General features: G+C 35.5%; 2 non-coding genes across 2 annotated transcripts; one reads left to right on the plus strand and one right to left on the minus strand.

Annotated features, from left to right (window-relative positions):
• Positions 1-1,003: 1,003 nt before the first annotated feature.
• Trnag-gcc (transfer RNA glycine (anticodon GCC)) lies at positions 1,004-1,074 on the minus strand. The gene has a single exon. It is a non-coding gene; the product is annotated as a tRNA-Gly (tRNA).
• A 1,433-nt stretch (positions 1,075-2,507) lies between these two features.
• Trnap-ugg (transfer RNA proline (anticodon UGG)) lies at positions 2,508-2,579 on the plus strand. The gene has a single exon. It is a non-coding gene; the product is annotated as a tRNA-Pro (tRNA).
• Positions 2,580-6,000: the final 3,421 nt, after the last annotated feature.

Consider the following 6,000-nt stretch of genomic DNA (forward strand, 5'->3'; position numbering starts at 1 on the left):
TTTAAAAAAATGATTGTATGTTGTTTACACATATATGTATGTTTGCGTGCGTGCATGTTTGCGCATGAGGATATAGTTTATCTTTCAAACGGTGTAATTGTAGATATAACAGTATGTCGTACATTTATTCTTAATGACGTTGTAGAGTTTTGAAATTGCAGGCTGATTATAGTTCTATTTGTTGTCCTCTGAAATGTAATGAAACCCATGACAGGTTGATCATCTAAACATTTACATCTCCAATGATGACTTTCCTACATATGACATTGTGCAGGCATAAACTTTGAACTCTTGTGTGATAACGAACGAGAGAGAGAGAGAGAGAGAGAGAGAGAGAGAGAGAGAGAGAGTGCGAGGGAGAGAGAGGGAGAGAGAGAGAGGGAGAGAGAGAGGTCAATGATCGTTTGATACAGTAATCTGTAAATAACACAAAAACATTGTGAATGGGAACTTAGTATCATTCCTTTCAGTCTGGATTTGAAATCAGTTCAATGAAATTCGAGTCAAAGTTGGCTGGAGAAGGTCAAACGTGAAACGAGGTTTACAGACAGACATAAATGTTGAAATAAATTGAAGACATCTCTAAAAGAGTATTCTAGTGTCATAAAGTAAATGATAATAACACGTTCAGTACACTGAAATGTTCTTGTGTTAAAATAATTAAGGGCGATAGGCATCGTCATCCGGATTTAAAGATTAACCTCTGACTGAAAAATGAAGGTTATTACGCTCTTCCTACAGTTCCAATTAGAAACTCCTTATAGACAAGATAAGGATCTGTCCCACTGTAATGGAAAGCTGTTTTGCACCAACATCCATGTTTTTTTCCGGGAAGCGAGGGACACTCAGTGTGAGACATCCAAGCTTCTGATTCAAGGACTGTTCCGATTTCAGTTGTGGAGTTGGCATAAAACACAAAAGTGAGCGAAAATTAGACTAGGGCAAAAAGAGTTATTACAAATATTGGATTATGCAAACATTCTAAAACTATATAAAAAAAATTTGCATCGGCCGGGAATCGAACCCGGGCCGCCCGCGTGGCAGGCGAGCATTCTACCACTGAACCACCGATGCACATTATTCCCTTGCTTCGTAAGGGCCTATCTCCCCACCGTGTCTTTACCTTAACTGCCTAATGTCATTTACATGTCTGTGTCATCTAATTCAGTAGGCGTTGATTTATTGATTGACTGCCTATGGGGTTACAATGCATGCTGTTAGAATAAACCGACACAACACATCTCTTTATTTGATTCTGAAACGGCGTAGATTACTTGGATTGAAGCCCTTTCTAAATTGGAGACAGCCACATGATTTCTCACTTGCTAGTCTCTTCAAAGGTCTTGTCTGCTTGAATTTCATCTCACATCTATCCACAAGATGCATTTTAGTAGAAAACGGTATTCGTTTTCAAGGAGGTTGTAAATAGAACAAAGTCTATCCGGAATTGGTTTTTAAGCAAAATATTGATGGACGAATTCATAATATTTGTACAGATTTCCTATCATATCTTTAACGAAAGATGAATGTGCTGCTTAGAGAGAACCTAAAACGAACCTTGCCTAATCCACCTACTGGAATTATCTTTTTTGTTGTTGTGAAAATCAACTGTCAAATTAATGGTATGACCGTCGACTAGAATGGCAAATTTGGCTTCCATCGACATACATCAGCATGCATTCATCTTTATGCATAATGCAAGTGTCAAACGGGGACGCCGGCGAATGGAGAATGCTGTTTGATCAACGAATTGTCCAAGGGTCTATCGGCAGCAATTAATATTATGTAGATCTGAAACTCTTGATTATTATCAACAGTAAAATTCAGATGAGTTGGATTTCATTTAGAAGCATGCAAATAAAATATCATTTTAATTCTAAATATGTCTTCGTCATCGGAAATCGACTTTATCTTAAAGCATGTTAGTCTAAACAAAGTCAACTAATTACTTTTCATTTGTTACCCACAACAACAATCAGCTTGATTGCATAGTTTCGGTCTTGAATTTAGAGAACCAGTCTGTGTATACAACAATGAATAATGTCATCCATAAATTATATATATTACAAAACACCCTCTTCAGAGAAAACTAAGAGAGAAAAAGAAAACACTTTATAAGAACATTAAGTTCCTTCCTATCATCTGGTCTTAAATGATGCAAAGATTATTAAAATTCATTAAATTTAGTTTGATCATGGGTCATTTGCGACAGTTTTTTCTCCTTGGAAGAAGGACTTATATGTGTATGTCTCATAGATTTGGGAGATTAGCTTTGAAGCAAACTGTATAGTAAATGATATCAAAAGACTGATATTTCGAAACAATACTATTTGTGCATGAAATGTACACAAGGAAATGAAATATGTACGTTTCATCTATGATATAATCTTTTCATGTGCAAGGATCTGAGTAACAGCAGCGCACTGATATCAAGCTGTCGATAAGGTAGCGGCTCGTATGCAGGACAAATATAAAGGCGGATAATGGCACGATTATTTCCCATGTGAGGCTCGTTGGTCTAGGGGTATGATTCTCGCTTTGGGTGCGAGAGGTCCCGGGTTCAAATCCCGGACGAGCCCACCATTTTGGAAATGAAAGTTAATACTCATTTTGTAGTATCCTGGTAAATGGTTGAAGCAATCTCTCGGGACAGCCATGAGTGAAATATTTCATTTTCAATTATTCGTGTAAATGCAATACTTTTGACGGATTCATTTCGGAAACGCTGGTGAATTGTCATTTCTCCAAAACTTGAAATAGGTTTTCATATAGTTAGTCAAGTACAATTAATTGGAAGTTAACTTCCCAGAACCCCATTTACGACTTCAGCTTCAGAGGATGTACTGAAATTCTTGAACAAATATAACTACTGTATGGACCAGTGGATTAGCATAGTTTTTCATTGCACTCTTATCTTCCTCTGAACAAAGTTAACCTCCACACCCATACAGAAAAAGTTTGTTTTAGACATCCTTATCAAAATGTATGCTAATAATTATTTAACTTCTGCCAGTTTTGATTGCATAGTTTCATTCTTGAATTTAGAGAACCAGTTTATGTATACAAGAAAGACTAATCTTAACCACAATTACATATGTCAGAAAACACCATCGTCAGAGAAAACTAAGAGAAATAAAAAACACTTTATAGTGACACTAAGTTCCTTCTTATCCTATGCAATAATGATTAAAATTCATTAAAATCAGTTTTTCCTTTGGTCATTTGCGACAGTTTTTTTTTTGTCCTTGGAGGAAGGACTTATATTTGGGTCATTATCTTCATTATTTGGACATAATGTCGACAAGTAACTGGAGAAGAAAGCCTGGCGATGAATGTAAAAACAAAAGTAATTTGAAGTTATTCTGTCTTCTTGTTCTGAAGCAAATTGAATAGTTTAATGATGACGAAAGACTAAGATTTTGAAACTTTACTAGTTGTGTATGAAATGTACTCATTCTCAAAAAGGAGCATGCCCATCAAGATATATAGACGGAATAAAGCTATCGGTCAATCGATAGATTGATATATAGATATATATTTCATCATTCCAACGATGGAAAATACCCATCAAGAGAATCAAAATACTTGAACAGGCAATACAATAGACATATAGGCAGACAAACAGGCAGACAGGTTTACAATGGATTGAGATTGAAGCAGACATACAGTTATACATAGAGACAGACAGATAGATGCGAATGAATCTATGTACCATAATGGTCCCGCAGAATGTTCATTAAAAGTAAATAAATTAAATGCCTTTTGGTTTCCTCTGCATTCTCTTTATACAGTTTAAACAATACATCACATAAAACATGGTTTACGCATCATATGAACTATATTTTTAACTTTACAATTTTGATTTTGTTTTAACGTTAATTGCTAGGTCTGAATTAATTAGAAACATTCACCACTTACTACCATTCGATTTACACTTTTAAAAACCAGGCTTGTCGATACTCGGAAGACTGGATCTCGCCCAAAATGCTCCTTATATTTTCATTTCCTTTGTAAGCTCTATTCAAAGTGTAACTTTGAAACGCATCAGGAAATTGTTGTTGCAAATCACACAAATATTCACACAAATATTCTCTTGCAAACTTTGATTCATATGCTGAACATCGATTGAAACTAACAAATAACGTAATTGTTATCTTTTGTTGTGTAAGGTTGTAAGGAATGGAAAGAAGAAAAAATAAGAACGTCGATTAAAACCAGCAAAGAACATGTGTGCGTCTGCGTGTGTGTGTGTGTGTGTGTGTGTGATTTGGATTTTTAACGTAGCTTTAATAATCTATCAGTCATATCGCTACGATGTCCGCAGTGCGACAGATTATAGTTATGTCTAGTACTGGGGCATCATGCCGCAGACATGTAGCATGATGTCCAACCCAGTCATATTATCCTGACACCAGGCGGACCAGTCCTAACACTAACCTCTTAATGCTGAGCGTGAAGCGAGGCAGCTGTTAGTAGCATTTTGTAAGTCTTTGGTATGACTCGACCGGGGATCAGCAAAGAACGTAATTGGTAGGTTGTGATTTTTCTTGTTGAGAATCTTTATTATTCTTAAAACATCAAGTCTCAGTTTACCCACTTTCTTGATTTTCTAACCTATTTCACGAAAAGCAACAAGCAAACGTCATTAAATGTTGTTGATTGTTACAAATCGTGTGGGAGATATGTATTGGGAATTTGACAATGCTCCTGAACGTACGACTTATTGGAAAAGTATTTTACGTAACAATTGATGAATCTCCTTTAAAACTATTCTAGTGTCCAGATTATGTTTTAAAGAAAGTATATGATACTAATTTAAGATGATGCGCCAAAGCATATTCACGCCTGAATTTTCAATCAAGTGTTCGGTTCATTAGAAAGCGAAACCATACAAAAGGCATATGGTCAATTAAGTGTTTTATCGTTGCAGTTCAAAGATGAACAAGTAAGTCAAATTAGGAAAACTTTGATGTTCAAAAAAATTCACATTTACTCTGCGAATGTATGTCTGTCCATATAATCAGTAAGAATTAAGAATAAAATGTCTTCAGTTAGTTCGCTCTAAAATTGTAAGACATTTTCATGAAACTTGGTCTGTCCTTATTTCAAAATCAACAAATTTCATTTTACTCCCGTTCTCTTATTGTGTGTGTCTGAAGGTGATAAATACTGACTACCACTTGATCAATATCATAAGTAGGTAACATCTTCGGCTAGAGAGTTTATTCTGTTTCTCGGATTTTCAAATGCAACTGTTTCTGCTATAACTATGCATCACCACGGCTCCTGTTCATTCACTGGCTTCGTATGTAACTGCACGTGTTACATTTCCAATAAGTACCATGTTTCCGTTCTTTTAAATGTTTTGAACGCAACTGATCGTGCAAAAATTGTGATAATCACCATGTCCTGGAAGAAATCTTCTGCTCTTGATGAGGAGTATAATGCAGTGTATGGCTTCAGACACCATGTGCGGCCAGTGATTTCCTCCCTTTAAAGGTTTCAATTGAAATAAATAGTCGCATAATTGCGATTCGAATTCAATTGAATATATTATAATTTTCTTCCTAAGTTATGCTTTCGGTGAAAATAATATCGGTGTTTTCTCGTTGTGTATGTGACATATGTTGGGAAGTTATATTTGTAGTTGTAGATGGCTAGATGATCAACCTGTCTTGCATTTCTTTACCTTTCAGAGATCAATCTTCAGGACTTCAATCAGCCTCAGCTTTCAAAAGTTGACAACCCTATTAAGAATAAATATGCTTGATAAAGTTATATTTACAATTATACGGTGCAACATTTTGGAATTGTTATCTTCACAGAGCTGTAACAACAATAAGTCATCTTGCAGATGCGGAACGTCGATTGAAACCAAAAAAGAACATAATTGTTAGTTTTAATTTGTAAGCTTGTAAAGAATGTAAGAAAGAAAAAAAGAAGATCGACTTTAACCAACAAAGAACGTACTTGTTACATTTGTTTTGCAAGCTTTTAAGG

This window comes from Sinohyriopsis cumingii, unplaced genomic scaffold (assembly GCF_028554795.1).
Source record: "Sinohyriopsis cumingii isolate HCF-2022 unplaced genomic scaffold, ASM2855479v2 utg003732l, whole genome shotgun sequence".
Lineage (NCBI taxonomy): Eukaryota > Metazoa > Mollusca > Bivalvia > Unionida > Unionidae > Sinohyriopsis > Sinohyriopsis cumingii.